The sequence below is a fragment of the Raphanus sativus genome, chromosome 2 (genome assembly GCF_000801105.2).
Source record: "Raphanus sativus cultivar WK10039 chromosome 2, ASM80110v3, whole genome shotgun sequence".
Lineage (NCBI taxonomy): Eukaryota > Viridiplantae > Streptophyta > Magnoliopsida > Brassicales > Brassicaceae > Raphanus > Raphanus sativus.
The window spans coordinates 33,067,399-33,080,132 of record NC_079512.1 but is presented as its reverse complement, the minus strand read 5'-3'; the positions used below and the strand labels follow the sequence as shown (position 1 = coordinate 33,080,132).

General features: G+C 31.7%; 1 long non-coding RNA gene across 2 annotated transcripts; it reads left to right on the top strand.

The window, feature by feature from the left end:
- The first annotated feature begins 1,037 nt into the window (after positions 1–1,037).
- LOC108838056 (uncharacterized) lies at positions 1,038–2,758 on the top strand. 2 transcript variants are annotated; one of them, XR_008942697.1, is made up of 3 exons: positions 1,038–1,188; positions 1,490–1,919; positions 2,140–2,758. It is a non-coding gene; the product is annotated as an uncharacterized LOC108838056 (long non-coding RNA). The 2 variants fall into 2 exon arrangements; XR_008942696.1 differs by lacking the exon at positions 1,038–1,188 and having other exon boundaries at positions 1,195–1,919.
- The last annotated feature ends 9,976 nt before the right edge of the window (positions 2,759–12,734 follow it).

The window sequence follows — 12,734 nt, the reverse complement described above, 5'->3', positions numbered from 1 at the left end:
TGCCTCTAAACATTATGGTATTTTAAAATCAAACATAAATAGGTAAATATAAGAGAAAAAAGAAAGAAGTTTTTGTTTTGAAAATTGGTCTGTTATTTTTTCCTTTTTGGGGTGAAATTTCAATCCAATTTGATCAATATCCCTAGTCAAAGGGGCAATGTCTTGTAACATGGTCGAGTGCAAGCCATGTTATGAGATTAAGGTTAAAGATACACTATACACTGGAATAAATCTTTCGGTTCAAATTCAAAGAAGATACTTGATGACCACATATTGCGAGCACAAAATATTGCATGTTGATCATATTATGCTAGTGCACCTAGAATTGAGTTTGATTTATGTATGACACGTACTCAAACTTATTTGACAAATGCATGGTGATTCCAAAGTATCCGACTGACCCCATAGTCCTCCCTTTCCGCATTCCAAGAGCCATCAGCGTTGCATTTTAAGAAATTAGTTAGGGTTTTCACCTTTTTAACATCTTTATCTTTTATTTTGTATTTGTAGTGATTTTTGTTAATAATTTGCCGTCGAGTTTAGTTTATTTGATTGTAGTTGTTTAAGTCCGTTGGACGTTTAATTAACATAAACATTTGTTGTTATAGAGAAAAATTTTTAGATCGCTTCCATCTCACATGGCATAATTAATGGAAAACCTTTTTTTTTATTGGTGGTTGATTTAGCCCAACACGCTTTTACAAGTGATGGTGGTTTTCCGGCCCTTTGGGTTGTCGTTCTGTTGACGTGGCCCAAAACTAAGTTGTTCTCTATTGCTTCGTCGTCTCCCAGTTATATCAGAAAACTGTGTGCCGTTTTCTTGTATCACTCCAAAATCTTGTATCTCATTCTTCACCGTGTCAACAACGTTCGCTAGTGTTCCAAAAAAAAAAAAACCAACGTCGTTCGCTAGATGCATGAATTTAATATTACACCATATCTATTACTATAAAGAAAGGTTGTTTCTATCCTACTGACACATCAGCATCCATGTCACAAATACCTTCTCCTACAGCGTGCCACGCGTCTACGTTTAATGAAATTCGGCGTATTGATTTTGTTGGGCTTTGACTCGCGTTTTGTAATCGAGGCCCGTTTATCCCTCGGTCCAACGAAACCAAGGTTTGGCCATTCGTCATCTTCGCTCTCTTCGAACGAACGGCTGTAAGCCGATACAGATCTATAACGGTGAGTTCCATCTTTAATTGTCTTTAATTCTCTTGAATTTCATCTCTGTTCGTTGGCGTAATCGTGTATAATTAACCACAGATCTCTCCTCTGCATATCGTACTGTTATTACTTCCGTGTTGTTAAGGTTTTTTTTTCTGTTTGTGTTTTTCGTAAAAAAAAAACTTATTTGGTTTGATTAATTGTTGTCGGTGAACTGTATCGTGATTATCATCGTTGGTATTGTTCTTTGTTTTCATAACAAAACGCTTGAAGTTGTTTGATTAGTTTGTTTTGTTTTTTTTTTTTGTTTTTTTTTAAGTTTTAATCGATTTTATCGTTGACGGGAAGTTTGGGAGATAATCACGATTAGGAAAGGAGGCGGATGCGTTCCCAGCAAGAAGAAGAAGCCGTCCTCTCTCGCCACCACCACCGCCGATGGTCCCGGAACCGACGATGCTCCGATCCCAATCGAGGACGATCGGCCGACGACGGAAATGACAGCACCGGAGATCACGGCGAGGACGATCTCTCCGCCACTCAAGATCTTCGTGGTGTTCTACTCGAAGCTTGGCTAAGAGGATGATGAAGGGAGCGGAGGGAGTGGAGGGGGTGGAGGCGAAGCTCTACAGAGTGCCGGAGACGCTTTCTAAGGAGGTCGTCGAGCAGATGAAGGCGCCGGCGAAGGATTCAGAGATCCCGGAGGCGGAGTTGGCGGAGGCCGATGGGTTTCTGTTTGGGTTTCCGACGAGGTATAGCTTTTGTCATGCAAAAACTGCAAGAAAACAATAATTCAAGGTTGAGTGGATGAGTCTTAATTTTTGTTTATTTATTTATTTATTATTCAAAGGAAAATTTATAAATTCTTGGAAGCATTCAAGCCATGATTTAAGCATTTGAATTTGTTCACCATGTTATGCTTCGGTATTCAGACCAAACCATTCATAACTACGACATGTGATGTTGTTTCAGGGCTGGGGTGTTGCGTTGCTGGTTGGTGTGCCAAGCAAAGACAATGCCTTCAAGACTCATCCAATGAACATGCTAAACGAGAGGACTCTGAAGGGTACTTTCTTTGGGAACTACAAACCCAAAACTGACATTCCAGGGGTGGTCGAAAAGTACATGAACAAGGACATGGAGCTTGAGAAGTTCATCGCTCACATCTCTGAGATCAACAAGGCCTTTGATTACATGTTGAAGGGAGAAAGCATCCGTTTCATCATCACCATGGGTGCTTGAAACCAACATTCTCCTCCTACCAATAATGTCTACTTTGTGAGTGTTTTAGTAGATATCTTTTATTGCTTTTGGTTTTTAAAGTCTCTAATTTATTACCATATCGTGCAATAGTTTTCATTCTAATAAAAATACATAACCTTTTCCCTTTAAGTGTGTGTGTATTCAACATTCAGAATGCAAACGAACTAACCATAGTGGCTCAAAAGACGTTTCGGGACAAGCTCTGCAGATACAGAGCCATTTGTTTTAAGTGGTTAGAAGGACTGTGAACTCATTTTGTTTTTGTACAACCCTTTGTTTTCAAGGCCAGTTCCTGAGATTCTTCTAATGGCAGCTTTGTGATTCTGTTTACCATTGAATCACTTGAAAAATATTAAAGAATTAAGTCAAGGGAAGAATCAATGCTGTAAAAAGTATCTGCTGCAGTCACCATTTGGATTTTTTTAGACGATATATCCTCAGATTTTGGTTCTGCTGAACAGTTTGTTCATCATAAATATCAGTTGGATTTATTAAACAAAGATGATACTAAAGCCGTCAACAAAAAAAAAACAAAGTTGCAAGCAAGTGTTGAGATCGGCAGAGGACAAATGACTTAAAACTATACAAATCTTACAAACAATACTAGGTCTGATACAATTTTATATATATATATATATATATATATATATATATATATATAAATAACAGGAGAGGAGCTTGATTTCATAAACGATTGAGTATTGAGGATGGTCTCTTAAGTAACTTCTGGAACTACACGGTATCAAAGATTACTGTGAATTTAGCCGAAGGTCTCAAAGATTACTGTGAATTTAGCCAAGGTGTGTTAGTCTTGGACGATGCTTCATTTGGACCGTTCTGAAACACCAACGGAAAAAGGCAAATATATTCCAGAAACAACAAAATGTTTTGCTAAAGAAAACAGGTAGATATGGAATTCAACTCTGATAAAAAGTCAAACATGTCTCTTTGAATGAAAGACAACGATTCTGTTGTACAAGGAAGACAAATGTATTACGATTTATTTGGTTTGTATTCATTTAGTTTGGCGTGCTTCTGGGTTTTGTACAAATTATAGTGCAACATCAATTTCTCATGGAATAACAAAAGATTCACAACTAAGTTAAAAAAACAAAAGTTTCAAAATGTAAAAAACATATTTAAAATTGACCTCAAGTGTATAGTAAATAGCATGTAACATGAGACTTACAAAGTAAACATAATAAAATATAAATAAGCCAAAATAATAAAATATTTATAAACATAAATTGTTTTTTTCTTTAGTTACTGTATAGTCAATTCAAAAAATAAATATTAAAAATTATTTTCGTTACTAAAACCTTCCAAAATAAAATGTATTTCATTTTTATATGACAATTAAATATCAATGAATTTGTGTAGGAGTTTTTTTCTAGGTGCATATGTGAAATACATAAGTATATATTTGTAAAAACATGTTCTGCCCAAATAGTATAAACAAAGTATATTTCACTTTTTTGCGATTATGCAGCATCACTTTGATAATAGTAGTCAGTTTTAAATTATTTATATATGTTTTTCGTTAATTACATTTTGCCAAAATACACAAAATTTCCTTTATATTCTTTGGTCTAATTATAAAGTGATCATCCACTGCACTAATATTAAAGTATATATCATCACTTTAGTTCAAACCAAAACATATTTATTAAAGATAACGTTATGATCTTGGAATTCTTTTAGTTATTTGTTTGTCTATAATATAATTTTCCATAATAATTTTAAATGCTTTATAAATTAATAAAAATCATATAAAATAATTTTTATTATAACTTCCCGTCCGTAGGGCGGGCCGACCCTAGTAGTACATAAAATAGGGCTGGACACAGATACTCGATACTCGATTTGTGCCCGCTACTCTATACGTGCTGTATCAATAAAAAGGGTAATTAAATCCAGTAGTAATGCTTAGGTTTGAGAAGTATAGTTATTATTAGATGTGTGATCGGTGATAATAATAAGTGATCATACGGGTTTGAACCAACAAAGATTTCATTACGAATTGCAGATTTTTGAGGATTTATAATAACAAAGCTAGTATACGACAAAATATACAACGCTATTTGCAACGCTAGTATGCAAATAGATACTTGCTCAATCTGTATATTTTGTGAAATATGACCATAAATAGATACTAGCTTATACTAGCCCAATCTGTATATTTTGTGAAATATGACCATAAATAGATACTAGCTTAACATAAAACTTATTTCTTTTATAGAAAATAAAGATATTCAACGTGGTGGAAGTTGGTGAATAAAATAATTATCAACATAGATTGGATTTTTATACACTCACTGCAGTGATAAATAAAAACTGATCGAACATAGTAACCCAAAAAAAACAATAAAAAATTTTCCAAAGAAAAATACGTGACAATGAGCTTATAAAAGAAAAAAAATTGAGCTTAAGCCTTAAGCTAACCCTTATAGAAGTATGGGCCTATTGTATAATAATGGGCCTGAATAGGCCTAAATTTTCATTTGATTCCTGTATGTCATTTATATGCTGTAAATGAAAATAAAAGCCTTTTCCAAAATTGATTGTTTTTTTTTTGGCAACTCCAAAATTGATAACTTACGTACATACAAGTTACAACATCTCAAATTCTTTTACTCCTTTTTTTTTTTGTCATCTGTTGTTATATTGATTTTCAATTGGAGGGCTCACGGCCTGTTACAATAAAACCGGCTGTCGTATAAAACGACACCAGAAAACCAAAGCCGACGGTTAAAAGATACAACCCCGGAGACATAAGCCGGCGATTGCCCAGTTACAATCCCGGAAACAAAAGCACATTACCCAACACTTAAACTAACAAGCAAACTTAACAAAGACTACACGAACAAAGACAAAAAAGAAACGAACGACTAACACCCTAGACGAGACTCAGATCCTGCCATTGAGAGAACGAAACCGGGCCGATAGTTTATGGATAACCGTTGCTGTAGATTGTGCCTCCAATGCTCCTCTGCTTCACTCACCCTCCTTCAAAACCAACTAAACTCGCCAGTGGACTATGAAGAAAGGATACCACGCGTCTTCTATGCGCCTCCGCTCCACTGACTCTTTCCAGATCCAACTAAAACTCGCCATTGACCTCTGTAAGAGCTCACCACGCACCATCTACGCGTCTCATCACCACGGCAAAATCAACCAAACCCTACTTGACACGCTTAATCAATACAGCCGGTAACCACAAATCCACCGCCATAAGCTGTAGATCCGACAAGATCGACGGCCTTGGATTCCGATTTGAGACTCTCTTCCACTTCAATCCATAAAATCAAAGCTTCTGGCCAGATCTGAAACTCTCTAGACTAATGAACAAGACTTAAAATAGACAGGCACAAAAAAGAAAGGGAATCCACCTTCTCACGGTACCAACGGCACGAAGCCATCGACCGGAGAAGATGGAGAAACGATGACTTCTTTCTTTTTTCCTCTGCTCTGGTTTTTTTTCTCGTCGGTTGTGATCAATCTTTTCTTAAAAAAAAAATCAGACAAGATTTCCCGCTCAAATTCTTTTACTCCAAACGGACCAAACCTGAAGACGATATATATCTCATTTGGAAAAACTTTTTTAAAAATAAATTAAATCTTTAATTTGACTAATATCATTCCAGACAACAAAAGCATCTCGTGGTTGTATGAAACTGTGTTATTTCAAATATGTCTTGCAGACTTTATCATATTGAAGATTGTCATTCATAGGAATTCAGAAACTCAATTTTATTATTGGTTAAGAAAACATTCAGTTTAAGTTTATAAAGATAAATGGGGTTGTTTCAGTTTCTTGGTGTTGTAGACTTGTAGTTCTGAGAGTACATTTTAGGTTTTTAAGTTTGTAAATATGAATCTTGACAAAAATGTATAAATGTGAATATGTTACATGTATGAGTGAAAAAGTAGAAGTATGAGTTAATAGGTTGCATCTTTCCCTTCTTGCTTAAGGGACCTTTTGTGTCTGAAAGTATTTGTTCTTGAGCATCATATCTTCTTAGGCTGGAGTGTTTTGATTGGTCATCCCTTCTCTTGTTGTAACAACAATATTCAAGTAATCTTTATATCCCATCTTCCAGTTTTAAAAAAGAGTTACTGAATGGTCATATCAAGTGATGGGAAAAAAACTGAGGATTCACTCTTTTGGAATAAAATAACAAACGAAACAGGTAAAAGAGAGATTGTCTGCTTAGCCTTGTGTTTCCAATTCATCCCAACAGAAAGGAATTCACGTTCTATACCCAAACTGAAATACCATTTCACCTTATTTTTATTTTTAGGATGTAAATAGTGATTTTGTTCGGATATGGTTGTTCAAATATGGTTGTCGCAACAAAGACGCTTGTGGCTTAACGCATTTGATCATAGTATATATAATATATAGATCCTAGAGAAATTGCCAAAAATACCATTTTCATAGTACCACTTTTTATGTTTACACTAACCACTTTTACCACTATTTTTAATGAAGGGTTTAGATTTGAACGTTTAGGATAGATTTTATGGATAGATTTTATGTTTTAGGGTTTAGATTTGATGTTTTAGGGTTTAGGGTATAAATTTTAGGGTTTAGAGTTGAGGATTTAGGGTTTATAGTTGAGGTTTCAGGGTTTAGGGTTTAGGATATTGAATTTAGGGTATATAGTTTAGGGTTTAGGGTTTAGAGTTGAAGATTTAGGGTTTAGGGTTTAGAATTGGGGGTTTAGGATTTAGAATTTTGGATTAAAATTTTGAAAAGCATATAAAAACAAAGATATAAGAGTCTTTAACATTTTAATAAATAAGGTATTTTTGAAAATGTGTACTTAGTGGTGGTAAAGATGAATAATGGTACCTTCAAAGTGGTATTTTTGAAAATTCCCCTAGATCCTATGTGTTATCTTCCACCTCTTTCGCATGTTATGGCGATTTCGTATTGTAACCATTGTTCTATAATATTTATTATATATATATATATATATATATTTTTTTTTTTTACATAGAGACAAACAAAACTCTTTGTGTTTGTTGTGAAGTTGGAAAGATTGACCAAAAAAAGTTGAAGTGCACTACAATATCACATGACAATCCAATCCTAAAATATTCATGTAGTGCAGCCTTATTGTCGCAAAACAAATGCACTAGTTCTTCATGATAATCTTAAAATTCAGAACTAGTGCTGGTATAACTAGTTTTTGCATGTTGATGTGGTCGCTGCCACTAATTGAAGATCTCTCGCTCACGGTCACGGTGATAAAAGAACTGTAGTTCACGATAATATTTGCGAGTTTCCACGTTCCAGTAGCGTTACGTAAGCTTTGTGAATACCTGATTTTTAGAGTTACGCAATTAGACTATTTCTAACCTAACGTTAAAATATTATTTTAGTGTAACTTTCATACTGGTCTTCTCTAACCTAACATTAGAAATTTTACTAATTTACACAATTGATTTTGTACCAAATTTGATGAGAAATTTTAGTGTTACACGGTAACTTTTAGTGTTGAGTCAGAGAGGTAGTATGAAAATCATAGCAAAATAGTATTTTGAAGTTGGATAGAAAATAAAATTTATTTAGTGTTAAAATCACACTAAAATAAAGTAATTTTAACATTAAAGTAATGTTGTAGATTGGAGTTTGAGATGTCTTTAAATTAGTGTGAACAATACGCATAACTTGATAGACCACAATCGTGCTAAATCCTAGACACAAAAATATGTTAAAGGTTAGAAAAAATGCTTAGTCTACAAGTTAACAACCAACATTTTATCACCAAATAAATTTAATTACCTGTTATCAGTTTTATATATAATTTCTGGAGTAAAAAAAACATAAAAACCAATAAATCTTTGTTATCACGAATGAGAAAAAGATCGGATGGAAAATTCACAAGTCAATAAATTCTTTTTGTTACCATATAAATAACAAATCAACATTAATAAAAACATCTATATCAATAAGTCTCTGTGTCTTCGGATATATAACTTTGTTTTCTTACTCTGAACGGCACTGATATGATGACGAGAAGACTACAAGAACAAGAGGACTAAAGCAAATAACAAGAGATCGATGGAATCTATGCAGTTTTGTTTCCCACTTGTGTTTATATCAATATATATATACATGTATGTTTATATTTGAAAGAGAAAATATAGGACATAGGTTTCAGAAAAAAAAAATATAGGACATAAAATTGCATAAGATAAATTTAGTATTCCGGTTTATCCATCAAACATTCCGAAAACTTCCAACCATGTTTTCTTTGAACGTTTCACCAGTATTATAAACTTTGGGTTTTATTTATGATCTATTCTCCCCCAAAATATTTTCATCTTCCTTGATTTTTACTAGTTTAGACTATTTCTTTTGGGTTGCACAAAAAAAAAATTTTTTTTTGGAAATTTCTGAAAGAGATTGATTATGATTGTTTTAAATGGATTATGTGGTATATATAAAAGAATAAAAATGATAAAAAAATCACAATAGAAATAAAAATTCTCAGGAAATGTTGTGCACAACTAAAATTGAATTAACATTTTAAACTGAGACATAATTATCGGTGCATAAATATCATAGGCATTTCAGACCAGATACTAATTGGCAATCAATGAGATTTATCAGAGTTTTCTATGTCGATAGAATTTGGAGAGAGTAAATGTTTTCACCGGACATGGTTGGTATTGTCGAAAGATGAATCCAGAAAATGTAATGGTGGAGGCAATAAATCTTCGACAAAATTTATCACTTTTAAATGAGAAATTTGAAACATTGATTTGGATTATACAATACATGAAAATACAGCAGTTCTCTGATGTAGTATTTGCTACGAATTATTTTTAACTAGTAAAAATAGTGTCGTTACATAAAGAATGGCCAAACGTTTACTACATATATGGAGAAAAAAAATTGTTGTAAAACTTTATTTCCTAACTTTAAAATCAAATATATTTCAAGAGTCAAAATATAATGGCGAATAAATTTGTACGTAGTAAAAATAATTCTCATTCAGTTATATTAAATGTTGATTTTCTATTTTCAGTTTGATTGTCTGAACAGGTATTTTTCAGTAAGGTTGCTTTTGTTATAAAATAAAAAAAAATTACAATTACAGCTGTAGAAGCACAGAGTCATATCATGGGACAACCCTATATGTCCAATAAAGGCGTTGGATCCTTTTGACACTCTTTTTAATTACCTTATAAATATCAAAGTTAATCTCTTATCTTTTTGATCAAAAATCTCTTATTTTTATCGATGTTTATTTTCCTCTATACGAACATCAGAACATAGTATTAGCGAATATTTTACGTTGCTCACTGTAAGGATCAAGTTATACAGTCTTACTAACTGGAAAACTACTCGTTCCAAACCTGAAACTAGTTGTTGGTACATCGACTGATCGAGACACATATGTACATACCTTGATTTCACTAGGTTTTAGCAGTATAGTAAAATGTTTTTTATTGTACTTAAATACAATTGATATAAAATAATAATAAAAAGAACATCATGATAAGAGGTAGTAACTAAATAATAAATAATAAATATAAATAATTATATTTCAATTGTTTTAACTAATGGTTAATATTATTTTGTTGAACAAAACTTTGGCAAAGAATTTTTTTTTTTGAGTTCGATATAGATATAATTTTTAAAGTACAACTATTCCACTAGTTTTATATGAAAGAATACATGTAGAAAATAGACAATTTGAAATCTTTAATTTTCACGCATCTGGCAACACTGACATAATTCGTCTTTCAAAAAAAAGAAAACACTGACATAATTCATATGCTATATACTATAATATATACTTTTTCTGTTTCAAATTACTTATCGTTGTAGAGCAAAATTTGTTTTAAAATAAGTGTCATTTTCGGTTTTTAATATAAAATTTATTGATAGTATTCTCTATTCTATTTTTTATTTGTTGAAATATAGTTAAGTGTATTGGTAATAGTGTTTTTATTTTAAAAATATGTAAAATTAAATATTTTCTTAATCTGTGTGTATAAACTCAAAACGACAACAAGAGGGAGTATAATAGTAAAACTGTTGTTATCTAGATAGTTATTACCATTTTACATCTCACGGCTGCTTTAACCCATTCCACCAGATTATTCAAGCCAACCAACTGGGAACAGTATGAACGGTTGGTTTCTAACCACGTTCGTAGATTGCCAATCATACTTTATATGGTAAAATTGAAGAAAAACAAAAAAATCGTACTATGAGAAATGATGGAAAGAGAAGAAAAGAGTGGCATTGGATTAGATGTGTCGATGGACAGGTGAGAAAAAGTTTGATTAGACTAAATATTTTATTTGTTAAAACTGTGAGTGATACAAAACCGAAGCTTGCAGGTTTATTGTTGCAAGTAATATCCAGTATTACTTTTATTTTCACTTTTGGATCTCCACCGACATACACTGATGTGATGATATTCCCATATTGATTTAAAGAAGTTATATATATATATATATATTACTATCATTCAAAATTAATCAATTCGCGTGTTGTGTAGTGGCCATACAGGTAGGTCAAATAAATTTGACTTGAGGCCAAGTTTGTCTATGAATGTTAATGGTGGCTTCGACATCGTTAGAAAAAAATGGTGGCTTCGACATGGCTACCACACCGTTGAAGTACAGTGGAGACGTTTGAAAATCAGAGCTACTTCATTACTCAGCAATCATTTAGTTGAAGGAATTCCAACGACTATAGTCACGCTAAAACATGCTTACTACAGAACGCAGGTAAAAGAACACATAACTTCGGACAGGGAAATGAACAATTTTTTAGAAATTAAAAAAAAAGCTATTTCTAATGAAGCTTAAGACCAATTCAACGAGACTCCAAACATCAAATTCGGTACAAGATTATTGATCATACCAAATATTAAATTAATATATGTTATTATTATTTATTTATAAAATTATAATTATATTAAATTATTAATCAGTTTAATTTGTTGTTAAAATAAATATCATATTATTTTGTATTTTTGATTTTAATTTTACATTACAAAATATTAAAATATTATTCATTTGCATATTTAGCTAATAATATAACCTAATAAATATTATCAATTATGTCAAACTGAAAAAGTTAAATAATAGTATTTATTCTGTATTTATTATTTTAAATGTATAAAAATTTATTGTGATAAAGTAAAATTAACTAATTACAGATAATAAATCTATTAAAATTATAAAATAAAAATAGTAATATATAATATATAATAATTTTGTGCCGTAGAATTTATTATTGTGGTTATAGATGAATTATAAAGTTAAAAATTAAAACACAAAAATTTATGTAAGTTCACTACGAAATTTACCGCTTAGATATAACTTGTAAAAAATAATAGGAATATATAAAATTGTTGAAAGTATTATTTATATAATTTAATTGAATGAAATCAGCATTGTAATTATTCTAATTTTTTATATGGAATGATTTTTTGAATAATATGGAATGTTATGAAATAAATAGAACAATTTTTTTACTGTAACAGGTGGACATTTTTGGAATGCAGATGAATTAAACAGTTATAAAATTTATTCCAAAATGCATTCAGTTAACATTTTAATATTGAGCCAGACTTTTGGAAATGTTTTGAATCAGCCTTGTCCTAGAAGAAACAATTGTTTTTTTTTTTTTTTGAAGAAACAATTGTTTGATTTCCCAACATAACTTTAAACTATTTATGATGTGACGTCTATACCTCTTGAAGAAATTATCGGTTGTGGCGTGTACATGATTTTAAACTAGGGGGAAAAGCATTAACCTAAAAACCTAATCTTTTAGAGGCATGACTTTATGGGGGTATAATCAAAAGCAAAAGGGTAACCTAATTGGCTAATTCTAATTGTGTCTATAAATTCCAACATTGAAACATATTTTATATCACTAGGCATCGAATTTTCTGTGAGACTAGCATATCTTTATATTTAATAATGGAACACCAGTACGCTAAACTATTTATATTTGTTATACTTGTGTTGCTAACGTTGCTTCTTTTCAGCAGAGTCTGAGTCATTATTCTCTATGCGACTTTGATGATTTGACAACAAAACTATCTTACTGAGCTAAGCCAGAGAGATTTTATTCAATCGAACATGATTCAGTTGGAGATACTTGGATTGATTATTGATCTAATTGGTTTAGACTGTGCCAATGTACTTCAATACAAATGAAGAGAACAGCTTAGTTTGTGGTAAGCATTAATGAAATAAGTAAATAATATTTTAGTGGAATAAATGGTATTTTACTGCGGTGAATAATGGTACATCAAATTTGG